Source organism: Platalea leucorodia (genome assembly GCF_965183815.1).
Source record: "Platalea leucorodia genome assembly, chromosome: 2".
In the NCBI taxonomy this organism is placed as follows: domain Eukaryota; kingdom Metazoa; phylum Chordata; class Aves; order Pelecaniformes; family Threskiornithidae; genus Platalea; species Platalea leucorodia.
Window position 1 is genome coordinate 48,777,524 of NC_138824.1, and position 14,687 is coordinate 48,792,210.

Here is a 14,687-nt window from a genome sequence, read left to right on the forward strand (position 1 = left end):
GCCCCCTGAGAGAGACCTGCCTTGTCCCTGCTGGGGCCATGGTGCCACAGGGCAGGGAGGAGAGAAGTAAGGGAGGGGAACCAGGGACCTGATAACTCATTGGGATCCACAACTTACTAGTTAATTAAGAAAAAGAGGCATCTCCAGATGATGATTCAGTTTAATAAATGTTTCCTCTAGAGGTTGCCTTGGCTGATAAGTAGACATGATGTTTAAGCCACAAACAACTGAAATATTTGATGATCCTGGTATAAATGGCTTTAGCAAGTAACATCTCTTCAAAGTATTCCTCAGACTCTTGCCATGGTTAAGGGACCTAATGTCTCAAAGAACAAAATATATCTCCCCAGGAGAAATGTCATGATAACACTTGAATCACATCTGTCTTTTTACTAGATAGTGCTTTTTTTTTTAGTAAATTTTGTAAATCTGAGATCAGTCTTATCACTTACAGGATCATGGAATCCATGTCAGTTTTCTCTTTGGATCAGTGAAGATGGCTTCAGAAGTGAGAAAAGGGATAACGGAATATCTGAAACACTAAAATAAAAATGTGTCAGAAGAAAGAATGCTCAAATCCAGGGAAACCTCAGTCACCCACTTTAGTCCATGTCCATGTCTGAAACCTGGAGTTGGAAGAGCTTTGCAGTTCCCAGGTTTGAAGAGACCTGGGCCACAAGCTGACCAGAGGTCAGAGTGAGACCTGGGGAAGTTCAGGGTCCCAGCATGCTCTTGTAGGGTTGGAGGGCCAGCTGTAGGACAGCCTGTGAGGCAAATCTAACTAAAACTCCTTTACAGTATAACAGCTTCTGAGGGGAAACACAAGAGAATAAGCAACGTGGCTGTCATAATGTCAACTGTCTCCAGTTCTGTTTGCTTAAGATTTTTTTTATCAAAGTCAAGCTGCTTCAGCTTAGAGATAATGAAGAAAACTCGCACAAGATAAACACACTGTATAGGAAAAAGACCTCAGAACAATTAATGTAATTATAGAATGGTAATGCAAGAATTCACGTAGCAGAAAGTCAGTCTGAATATCATGTGGTTATCTACTTCTCTCCCAGACAAAGCAAAGTCAGCAAAACAGAAAAGAAACCTTTTTTTTTGCACTTAGTCAGCATAACTGTCCTTATCTCTGTGCAGCAAGGCATCCAAAAAGTTATGTCAGTTAGAATCTCTTGTCTTTTCTAAAATTGGCAGGCTGCACATTTTTTGACAGAATCTGAGGTGGACTTAGCCAGCCTCAGTGATGGAAAGGAAGCTGGCTCATGTCTACAGACACACTTCATGGCCTTGGAGAAACTCTGATAACAAGCAACTGCGCCGGGATTGGATACAATATGAACACTACAGCTACTGGAGGAGGAGGGAAATGATATGCAGTCTGGGTTCTTAATATGAGTGCTAGTCCAGTGCTGCTTGAGCTCTGCTTTTAGCCATTCCAGCAGGCTTCAGGCACCTGAAATTCAGGGAACTGAGATCTTGTCCTGTTTTTCATTTAATTATTTAAAAAAAAAACCCAAAAAACATGTAATAATGTAGCACACTCAGCCTACACCAAGTTTACAAAATGACCCTAGTATTATGATATACTTATTTTCTACCACTGCTATCAAAAGAATTGGACCATGAAACCAAGGTGATAAAAAATAATAGTTGAACTAAAGAAACAACTGCAACATCAAATGAAGCATCTAAGTCATTTTGTCAGCACTCATTTGACCTTTTTTTCACAGTTGGATTTTTAATAGACTAAGAGACAGTACTAAAGTAATGTACTGTGCTTTCAGCCAAAGAACATATCAGTGCTGGCATAGATTTCATGACCCTGAAGAGTTCAGATATGTATTCAGCACTCAGACCTAAATCTCTCTTCTCCCTTTGTCCTTTTAAGTTAACTTGATTTTTTTTTATCATTGCCATACTGCTTTTTTTTTTCTCAGCAATCAAAAAATCTTTTTTAAAACCAAAAGGAAAATTAAGCTCACTTCATTTTTATGAGGGTCTGCTAACTCACAAACATAAATGTAGAATATTTAATCTGAGGAATTTATTTTAATTCTGCAAACTTTTACATCTATACTTACATGAATAAGTCTTTTTTTATGAATTGGATTGTTAATGTGCCTAAAGTTAAACATTTCTTTGAAAAGTAGGATCTTTCTTGTACTGATAACACAGTAAAGACCACAGTGCACATGCAGGTACACAGGATTTAAAAATTGTGCTGCAGTGGCCTAATACCCTAGGAATACTTATCTCTTCCTATGGACAAGATACTGTTTATATAGCTATGTCACATTTATTCCTGTCTCTCTTTGGGGATCATATGCAGATCATTTCTACAGATACTTTAAAAAGCCTTAGAAATTTGGTGTCTGGTATAGAAATGCAACGTGGTAAGCCCTAGAGTGATCACAGAACAAGACAGAAAGATACCCTGAATAACTATTTCTGAATACTAAAATAGCCCAAAGGAACAGCAAAGATAATACTTTTCACTCTTTTCAGATAAGCGGAATAAGTATTTCACAGTTATAAATTGAAAGAAATTACTGTTGTTTCCCTTTTTCATCTCCATATCCAGATTACAAACCTCTTATGTAAAAAAGAAATATATACTAATTCTTGTAAAAATAATTTAGAGACATGTACAATTTCACAAGCCTGAGTGACCTGAGGCTAACACCTATATCTTCCCTTGTGAAGTTGTATGGAATTATATCAATACATTTTAGAATATTACCAGGCCTGTACCTGCTACTTGATGGGTTTTTTTATTTGATTGTTCAGGATTTCCCACTCTTAAAATTTTGCATTTATTTGTTTTTCCTTAAGAGAAAGCTTTATGGAAATTCAGTTGATTATATGTGCTTGCAGACATCCGCTTGTCTCCACAGCTATTTAATTGGCAGGAGACATGTAATAGTTTAAGCTGATCTCAACATCTTAATAAAAAAGTGTTGTTTTTTTGGTTTGGCTTTGTTTGGGTTGATTTTTTTAATTAGTAAAAGGCTTTCAAAATATAACTTAATTGACTTGTCAGTGCACACAGAGACTTCCAGCAGGCTGCTTGCAGTACCCTGAGACTGATCCAACTTGCATACAGAGTCTCCTTTTCTGTAGAAATCAGGGTACAGATCTTGGCCCATTTGTGTCTCACTCCAAATCTGGAGCCAGAATGAAGTTAGTGTAGGCAGATGAGAAGTGATTTTGGCTCTCTGAGTTAGGTCATAGCTTTATTCAAACAGGAAATGGCCTTATGAGATTGGGTAAACCCAGATAATATTTTTCATAAGTACAGAAAAAAGTTGAATATGTACAAATGACAATTCATACGTGGAATAGTGTTTCTTCTGTTTCGTCAAGGAGCAAATATTCTTGTCTGTATAGACCACAAACACAACTCCAGTGAGAACAGCACAGACTGACCCATGGAGAGTTCAAAACCTTGGACTAAAATATTATTATCTGTAAAATAATGAAGGACAAACATTGGGAAAATGAAAATTAATACCAATGTCAGACCCAGGAATACCCAGAAATAAAACTTATTTTAGGACACATTCCTAATAGAAACTAGGGGGCATCTTTCATCTTTAATTAAGTCTCAGAATAGATACAAGGCTTTTGCAGCATTGCCTCTGGATGATGGCATAGCGACCTTGTCTGTTGTTTATAAATTTTTTTAATGTCATCACTAAGAAATATTTTATGTTAGATCTTTCTTGGAGCAAGAGATTTCATATATTGCTGAATTCCCTTATTTCAAATCTGTGTATGCTACCATCTAAATGGTTTTAATATAAACTTTATAATTAACCAATTAAAGTAAGAATAGAAGAAATTGTCTCTTTGCCTTACTAAACTGTAAATAGCACTAAAATTGCTTTAATCAACCAGCTAGACCCATGCAGATACCAGTCCTACAGGCATGTGCAACATAGATACTGTTTTCCACATATTCCCCCCGAGACAAAGAATTGATTGGGAAGAGAAATTGAAACCTTGTCTACTCTGATTCTGGGTCAGAAACTGAAAAGTAAACTGCAGTCTTTCATGTGCTGTGTTTTTTGTGTTCCTGTCCTTTTTAACCCTAGATTACGGAGGAAGAAAGAAAATCACAACTGAACAGGTATTCCTTATGGTTCATATGCTGTCTCATGTTCAATTACAATATTGCAGTAAATTCATAGTGATTCAAGATGTATTTAAAAATTCAGAAGATTTTGACCCCTTTCTTATGTAGCATCTTGCATGAATAACATAACTGGGATTATTTATGGAGCACCGTATCAGTAAGGAAGGGTTTCTCTCAAAGTCTACAGAATAGCAGCCAGATTTTCCCTGTTATAGAATGTATTTTCTCTGTAATTGGAGAATAATGGACAATCTTTCATAAACAATAATTATTTCCCCTTGAGCAATCAGAGCAAATATGCACAGAATACTACATGTAAAACATAGAATATTCAGAGCAGTTAAGCACACATTGCTCTGACTTCCAGCTGGCCATGAATTCTTTGTAATTAACAAAACACCCAAGGTTCTTTTTCTTAGTCTCTGATTTGGCTTCCAGCTTGCATTAATGTTTTGCAAAAAATAGAAATTGCAACATAACAAAATCTTGCTTACATAAAATTTTTGGACCTAGAGAAATACAGTTGTTATATAGTTTATATGGTTTTAAGTTTCCATAACTATTCAGCTCAACTTTTCTTCTGGATGCTGTTTGGAGTCATTTTTGTTCTGGATGGAACACACAGCATATGTTCCAGGAATGATGATATCTACTAAAACCATTGTACTAACTATCACACAGCTGTTAATCAGAGATACAAGAGTTTTGTGATGGGGCTGCAAGTCATCTAGATCTTTAATCTGGATATGCCTGCTGCTCTGTCTTAAGTAAGGACATCAGAAACACTGAAAAGGCTTCTAATCTCAAATACTCTGATTTATAAGGACATAAAACAAAACAAACCCTGCTCCCTCCCCAAAAAAAGAAACACCCTAAGGACTTTGGAATTAACTTTTAATACAGAGAAAATTAGATATAGTCAAGATAGACTGCAATATGAAGGGCATGCTAAAAATTCTACCAGCCCCTTGCAGAATGACATCTCTCCTTTTTTTCTTAAACTAACTACTTTCAGGATCACTTTGGGGGGCCACAATCTTTAATAGGCCTCCATGTGTTCCTAAAATAAAGTGTTATTTCTTCTGCACCTCTGGAAAACTGCATGCCTGTTTTCCAACTGGGCTCAACCTGGACAAGTTTGAGAAGTGGGCCTGTGTGAACCTCATGAGGTTCAACAAGGCCAAGTGCAAGGTCCTGCACCGCGGTCAGGGCAATTCCCAGTATCAATACAGGCTGGGGGATGAAGGGATTGAGAGCAGCCTTGAGCAGAAGAACTTGGGGGTATTGGTGGATGGAAAACTGAATAGGAGCCAGCAATGTGCGCTCACAGCCCAGAAAGCTAAACCTATCCTGGGCTGCATCAAAAGAAGTGTGGCCAGCAGGTCGAGGGGGTTGGTTCTGCCCCTCTCCTCTGCTCTAGTGAGACCCCACCTGGAGTACTGCATCCAGGTCTGGAGTCCTCAGCACAGGAAGGACATGGACCTGTTGGAGTGGGTCCAGAGGAGGCCCACAAAAATTATTAGAGGGATGGAACACCTCTCCTATGAGGAAAGGCTGAGAGAGCTGGCATTGTTCAGCCTGGAGAAGAGAAGGCTGCGGGGAGACCTTATTGCAGCCTTTCAATACTTAAAGAGGGCCTACAAGAAAGATGGGAATAGTCTTTTTAGCAAGGCCTGCTGTAACAGGACAAGGGGTAATGTTTTTTTTTTTAAACTAAAGGAAGTAGATTTAGACTAAACACAAGGAAAAAAATTTTCACGCTGAGGGTGGTGAAACACTGGAACGGGTTGCCCAGAGAGGTGATAGGTGCCTCATCCTTGGAAACATTCAAGGACAGGCTAGATGGGGCTCTGAGCAACTTGATCTAGTTGAAGATGTCCCTGCCCATTGCAGTGGGGTTGGACTAGATGACCTTTAAAGGTCCCTTCCATCCCAAACTATTCTGTGATCCTGATTCTATGATTCTATTCAGTTGCTTTCAAAGAGTTTGTTGTCTTTCTCTTTCTCTTTCTGGAAGTTTCTACCTGACTTTGACCAGCAATACCCATATATGACTCAATGTAATATATTACCTATTTAGGAAACTCTTTTAAAGAAGTATTATGAAGTCCTGAATTATTTTAATGAACTGTAATATTTACTTCAAAATACATTTTAAATTTTTTCATCTCCTTTTAGAAGAAGAGAAGCACCACCAGCTATTTCTTGCTAAGTAACTCATCTTCCTCTTTAGCAATAGCTAGTGGACTTTTCTATTACATAATATTATCTGACTCTGATTTTGAATAATTTTATGAAAATAAGACACAGATGCATCACATCTCTATTAAGAACTGGTTTCTCCAGAATATGACTACAATGAGACACAAGACAGACACTACTTTTTCTGTCCTTTGACTTTAAAAGGTGCCTGAACTCAATTTAACCATCTTATATGTACTGAATGGGGCAAATTGAGTCTTATGTATATTTCCCATTAAAAGATATATTAATTATAGTTTCAATCTATGCTTTTGCATACACACACACATATATGTATATATGTGTATATATATATATAGATATAAATAAAATGTGGGGGGTTTGTACTTGAAACAGCATTCATAAGGCGAAGCAACTACAGGAGAGTGTTAGAATGCAGGTAACGATTTTGTGTCAAAAGTAAAAGCTTAATGCATGCATATACTAAAACTGTAGGAGTTTAATGTTTTGAGGGGGTGTGATTAATGACAGTAATACTTACTAGGGTTGTCAGAGAGATTTTGAAGTATTTAAATTAATATTACTGAGTTCTTATATGCTGAAGTTTGTATATGTACGTGTATATGTTTGTACTTTTAATTATCTCTTGAAATAGTTTTAATTTACCATTATCTTAGAAACTCCAGAGAATCTGTTGATACCAGATCTCCAATAGTGGAAAAAAAAATCTACTTTGATTCATCTCTTGCAATGCCCTCATGGTGTGATGTTATCTAAGAATAATTCAGGCATTGTTTGTCTTAACTGCTTAATTACTAGATGCACAATTTTGTCTTCAGAAGTCAAAGTAATTGCTTTGTAAAAATCTGGAGTTTACAGACTAGTGTTTAAGTCCATTTCTTTGCAATCTATATCTAAAGTGAGACATTAAATTATCATGTATTGACCTATTTTAGAACATGCACTAGAAAATAAAAAATAGCTATAAGATAGCCTAATTTTCTTTACTTCTGATGAGACTATTGATTCTATTCAAAATTAGAACACTATAGCCTACTTAAAAATCAACAAATATTCCTGCATGTATGCCTGGATGCATTAGAAATTGGCTTGTGTTGGTCCTTTACATTATCCTTGTGTGCACAGATTAGCTACTAGGGCTACCTTAACCATATGAAAGCCATTGTCCTTTCCTTTAGGCCCTTCAGAGTCTTGAGTTTGAAGTCTAATGTTCTGCTTCTCCCTTTCCAGCTTATCTCTACCCCATGAGATGTGAATAAATCGTACCACCGACTTCTGAATGAACATCTGCAACATCTTCATAAAGCAGGACGCGATAGTGAGAAAGTGGTGATGTGAGTTGGTTTATAGGCAGAGACAGGTGTCCAGTAAGACCCTCTTTCAATATCATATTAGAAGCTAGATCATATGATGCTTGCATAGCTCATGGGGCGTCAAAGTGTAAAGCCCCAGTTATGAAATGTGCAGATGATTTGATAATGGCTCACCTAAAATGGATTTCTTCTTGGTTTTGGAATTTTTGGTTTTGCACTTATTTCTGCTGTGGTTCATCTTAGAACGATAGTGGTAAAGAAATCAAGGGGAGGGGGGGAAAGAAGGGAGCACAGGAGACAGAAGATTGATACTGTTCACCTCACTCAATTATTTAATGCTGCTCTTTGAAGAAATCTGTATTACCTTATATTCCAATACATAACAGAATTTTTGTCTACCCTATAATGAATGCACTGTCAGAGGGTGAAACCAACCAAAAAGCACCTTCCAAAAGAACGAGACCTTGAGTATGCTACCCAACTCTGGTTGGTTTGTTTTGTTGTATTTTTTCAAGAATGTAGAATGAAAAAAAGGAGTACACATTTTAATTTCTTTCATTTTTTTCTTGCCCATATACTACAATTTTTATAACGTAACTACCAGTCATTTGGACACAATGTTAATACAGCCATTAGAAGTTATCTTAACTGACAAGTTGGTGTATGTTTGCTCCTAAAGTAATCTTTATTTATTGAAGATCAATATCACAATACTAATGTCCTATTCCATGAACAATGTTATAGAAATACCTACATGATAATTAAACCTTAACTGAAAAATACCATTCAAATACAAATAAACTTTAAAAGTAAATATAAATCTATTATGAAGAGAGTTTAATTGTCGTATTACTTAATATTTTAAGCCAAAACTAAAATATGGCCAAGTTTTTGTCTTTTTACTTCAACAAACTTAACTTAATTTGAGAACAGCTTTATATGAATGAGGATTGTAGAGTTAAACCTTAGGCATTATCATTTTAAATATCCATTAAACGTTTTTCAAAATCCTGAGATGAAACTAAACACCTTCTACTCAGGAAGAAAAATTCAGTTAGTTTGTTTTACTAGAAGGGCAGTGAAATTGATTTTTTTTTTTTTTTATGGTAAATCATTAAAGAACATACATGCATAATTTTTTTCTTTTTTTCTTTTTTTTTCTCTTTTTCCTTTTTAAAAAATTCTGCCAGGATATGCTCTATTTTAATAATGCATAAATGATTCTTTCTAAATAATACAAGAAGGCAACTTCTTGACATCTTCCTTCAGCTCTAAATTAACAAGACTGAAAATGCTAGGATGTCTAATAAAAATTCAGCATCTGCTTTTCACTGTCATATTCCTTACATGCTAATATAGAGGTCAGGTAGGTGGATAAAAGATTTAATATTTTCAGCTGAAGAAAGTTCTATTATGAACTAAGTAGTCAGCTGAGCCTTATTAGAAACATATTGCTAGAAAAATTTCAAGGAGGCTTTGGACCTGCAAAAAGTTAAGATAGCAATGAAGACATTATTTTAAAGACGCAGATACATTTCTTGTGTAATTCCTGGTTCACAGGAGAGGGTTCACATTTTGTGGTTGATTTTGTCTTTTAGAAATGCATACAACTTGTGGACACATCTAATAGTACCAATGTGTATACACATGGTGTTTCATTCTCTGCCATGTATTTCACCAGGTGAGAGTTGATCTCAAATTTGGCAAAATGGTGACTTTTGTCTCCACTGACTTTGAAAGTAAACTATCTCTTTGGACCAATGTAGGTTCAGATCCAGCCCTGGAATGAAACTTTCTATAACAAAATTTTGTGCAATGTATTGTATTGTATGCTGTTGTTTTTCTTTTCTTTCTTCACCACCCCAATCACTTAAGAAACAATATTACTTTAAATGTTTTAAACACTTATCTGAGTTTTTATGGATATGTTGCTAACAATTGCTAATGACACAAAAGTGAGAGTTTGACCGAAATAATAACAAAAAGGAATTCAGAATGCACAGGAAAGTCATAGAATTTTTGTCATTTTGGCTTTGTCCTTCTCAACAGTCAATGCACCATTGCTTCACAGACATTTCATGACTGTGTTGCCTGACCCATTAAATTGCCTTTTTCTACTTATGCATATGTTAACAAACATTGATTTATTGTGTCCTCCCTGCACTAAACGGGTCAATGGTAACGCACTATGGGTTGAATGCTTGGGGGTATGTGTGTCTGTTTTGTTCCATTTTTTCTCTATTTTTTGTAAACATAATGATTATATTAATTCAAGGTTTTGCTGTTTATAATAAGGTATGACATAATTTGTGTTTAAATAGCATAAACATTTATTCACGTTAACTAAGAATGCATGATACATTTTTAATGGAGCACATGGAGATAAAAAAAAATCCTATATATCTAATAAAAGTGGCAAGAATTAAGGAAACAATTGTAGAGATATGGTTGTTAGGTTCAGAAACGGTAAGTCAGCTATGCTTAAAAAGTTATTTCCTACATATCATATGAAAAATCTTTGAATTCTCTATGTTATTCATAGTCCAGACAACAAAAATGCTCTTGGTCTTGCTTTTTGCAATTATAACTGACTTGTGTTAAGAAATCAATTGAGATTGCAGATGTCAACAATTTCTGTATCTCTTGCTATCATATGTTATTTTATTAGCAGAAGACTTGAGTGCTATAAATTTTTCTATCAAAAATTCAGATTGTCTCTTCATGATTTATTTTTAAGGATATCAGATTTTCATAACAGATTTTTCTAAGCATTTATCTTAAACAAGATCCTTTTTTTACAGTGAGTCATTTGATGTATTGGGGGTTTTTTTTATTATTATTTGGAGTTGGTTTTTGTTTTGTTTTGTTTTTTTAGTACATAAAATAAACAGGTTTCCTTGTTTTGCAGTATTTTTTCCTGCCCATTACTTTAGGCCTCTGAAAGTATGGGGGGGCCTCAGTGCTACATACTGGTATTAACATACTGGTATGGATGTTTTCTTTTCCTGTTATTCCAGCTCTGATCTTTGTTATTTTAGGTCTTCTCTGACAAGAGCAAACAGGAGAAAAGAAAAATATTCTGCTGTAACGTAAACATATCAGTAAAAAGCTTTTTTACTAAAAGAGATATCAGAAAAATGCAGTAATTAAAATGAGGCATCCCTTTAGTCTTTTTTTTTAAAATAAATATTCCTAAAAAATGCAAAAGTCATATTTAAGATTGATTTTCACTGGTTTATTGTGTGAAAATACACTTTTAAAACCATATTTTATGCTATTATTCACCTCACATGGTTGCAAGAAGTGACAGTCTCCAAAATTAACAGGTGGAAGAACTACAGAGAGACTGGTTTTTAGTATGTCACAAAAAAGCTAAAGTAAGATTGAGCTGGCAGGTGGAATATAAGGTTTAAAAGTAAAAAGCTGAGTTTGAAGTATAAAAAGAAATGAAGAAAAAATGGAATAATGAGTTGTTTCTACAAAGAAAATGTAAGGATATGGAAGGAAAGTATCATATAAGTCACATAAGTCATGTGAGTAATTCTTTTCTTTGACTGGATAGGTTCAATGTATTGCAGTTAGAAGAGTTATTTGATTTTGCTTGACTTCATTGGTGATCAAACCTAAAGTGTATGCAGTTAGGCCATGGGGCTTTTTGGTGAATATTTTATGTTTAAGCTTTTTTTGTTTTATTTTAGGTTATGTCATACAGAATGCAGAATCTGTATCAGATCTGGCAAGAAAGTTAATCTGCTCAGGTATTGTAAAAAGGGGTGGATGTGAGGGTGGAAAGTATCATAGAATCACAGGATCATAGAATCATTTAGGTTGGAAAAAAACCTTAAGATCATTGAGTCCAACCATTAACCTAACACTGCCAAGTCTACGACTAAACCATGTCACTAAGCACCTCGTCTACACGTCTTTTAAATACCCCCATGGATGGGAAATTCCACCACTTCCCTGGGCAGGCTGTTCCAATGCCTGACAACCTGTTCAATGAAGAAATTCTTCCTAATATCCAACCTAAACTTCCCCTGGCGCAGCTTGAGGTTATTTCCTCTGGTCCTATCACTTGCTACGTGGGAAAAGAGACCAACCCCCACCTCACCTCAACCTCCTCTCAAGTAGCTGTAGGGAGCGATAAGGTCTGCCCTCGGCCTCCTTTTCTCCAGACTAAACAACCCCAGCTCCCTCAGCCGCTCCTCATAAGACTTGTGCTCTAGACCCTTCACCAACTTTGTTGCCCTTCTTTGAACATGCTCCAGCACCTAAATGTCTTTCTTGGAGTGAGGGGCCCAAAACTGAACACAGTACTCGAGGTGCAGCCTCACCAGTGCCGAGTACAGGGGGACGATCACTTCCCTGGTCCTGCTGGCCACACTATTCCTGATGCAGCCCAGGATGCTATTGGCCTTCTTGGCCACCTGGGCACACTGCCAGCTCATATGTAACAACTGGCTATCAACCAACATCTCCGGACCCTTTTCCGCTGGGCAGATTTCCAGCCACTCTTCTCCAAGCCTGTAGCGGTGCATGGGTTTGTTGTGACCCAAGTGCAGGACCTGGCACTTAGCCTTGTTGAATCTCATACAATTGGGCTCAGCCCATCAATCCAGCCTGTCCAGATCCCTCTGTAGAACCATCCTACCTTCCAGCAGATCAACACTCCTGCCCAACTTGGTGTCATCTGCAAACTGAAGGTGCACTCGATCCCCTTGTCCAGATCATTGATAAAGGTATTAAACAGAACTGGCCCCAATACTGAGGCCTGGGGAACACCACTTGTGACCAGCAACCAATTGGATTTAACTCCATTCTCCACTACTCTTTGGGCTCAGCCATCCAGCCGTTTTTTTACCCAGCAAGGAGTACACCCATCCAAGCCATGAGCAGCCAGTGTCTCCAGGATAATGCTGTGGGAAACGGTGTCAAAGCTTTACTAGAGTCGAAGTAGACAACATCCACAGCCTTCCCCTCATCCACTAAGCACGTCACCTTGTCATAGGAGGAGGTCAGGTGAGTCAAGCAGGCCTTTCTTGTAGATTGGCATCACATTTGCTAACTTCCAGTCAACTGGGACTTCCCCAGTTAACCACGACTGCTGATAGATGATGGAAAGTGGCTTGGTGAGCTCTTCCACCAGCTCCTTTAGTGCCCTTGGGTGGATCCCATCCAGCCCCATAGACTCGTGTGTGTCTATGTGGTGTAGCAGGTCACTAATCATTTCCCTGTGGATTATGGGCGCTTCATTCTGTGCCCTGTCCCTGTCTTCCAGCTGAGGGGGCTGGGTGCCCGAAGAACAACTGGTCTGACTCTTAAAGACTGAGGCAAAGAAGGCATTAAGTACCTCAGCCTTTTCCTCATCCTTTGTCACTATGTTTCCCCCCGCATCCAATAAAGGATGGAGATTCTCCTTAGGCCTCCTTTTGTTGCTAATGTATTTGTAGAAACATTTTTTATTGTCTTTTATATCAGTAACCAGATTGAGTTCCAGCTGGGCTTTGACCCTTCTAATTTTCTCCCTGCATAACCTCACAACATCCTTGTAGTCCTCCTGAGTTGCCTGCCCCTTCTTCCAAAGGTCATAAACTCTCCTTTTTTTCCTGAGTTCCAGCCAAAGCTCTCTGTTCAGCCAGGCCGGTCCTCTCCCCTGCCAGCTTGTCTTTCGGCACATGGGGACAGCCTTTAAGGTTTCCTTCCTGGACTCCTTTGCCCTTCAGGAGTGCCTCCCAAGGACTCTGTCAACCAGGCTCCTAAGCAGGCCAAAGTCTGCCCTCCAGAAGTCCAAGGTAGCAATTCTGCTGACCCCCCTCCTTACTTCTCCAAGAATCAAAAACTTTATCATTTCATGATCGCTATGTCCAAGATGGCTTCCAACCGTCACATCACCCACCAGGCCTTCTGTGTTCACAAACAAGAGGTCCAGCAGGGTGCCTTCCCTAGTTGGCTCACTCACCAGCTGTGTCAGGAAGTTCTCTTCCACACACTCTAGGAACCTCCTAGACAGTTTCCTCTCTGCTGTATTGCATTTCCAGCAGACATCTGGTAAGATGAAGTCCCCCACGAGAACAAGGGCTAGCAATCGTGAGACTTCTCCCAGCTGCTTATAGAATACTTATTCTTCCCCTTCATCCTGGATGGGTGGTCTATAACAGAATCCCACCAGGATATCTGCCTTGCTGGCCTTCCCCCTGATTCTTACCCATAAACACTCAACCCTATCGTCACCACCATTAAGCTCTAGACAATCAAAACACTCCCTAGTTTACAGGGCTACCCCACCACCTCTTCTTCCTTGCCTATCCCTTCTGAGGAGTTTATAGCCATCCATTGCAGCACTCCAGTTGTGTGAGTCATCTCACCATGTTTCCGTGATGGCAACCATGTCATAGTTTTCCTGCTGCACAATGGCTTCCAGCTCCTCCTGTTTGTTGCCCATGCTGCATGCATTGGTGTAGATGCACTTCAGTTGGGTTATTGATCCCGCCACCTTTTTGGTGAAAATTTTAAGCAAATGATTAAAAGATGAGTTTTAATTTATTTAAACTTAGATCACAGGAATATATAAGGCAGGGACATAACCTTTAGTCTTCTGCGTGTGTGCTGCAGATCGGTGTCTTGGCCCACTGCAGATGCAGAGGAAAATTCATTGCAGTGTTACAGGATGCTAGAGTCTTGATAATACTTTATGAATTCATAATTTCTTCATGATTTTGACCAAAACATTTATTTGATTAAAATACCCATAACTACGGAACAAATGAGGAAATCAAGATTATAGACAATTATTGTACCCACACTCTATTTCTCAGAGCTTCAGCTTTGTTGCTTTCATGTGTTCCATACAGGGTTAAGCTCTCTTTGATTTAATAATGACAAAATGGTCCCAGTCTTCCATTTTGAAAACCTTACTTTCTATCCAGTCCATTTCTAGAGTTTAGTGTCACTTACTCAGTGTCTATTGTTAGACTGTTATTTATACCTCACTCAGAAACAGTCATATGTAA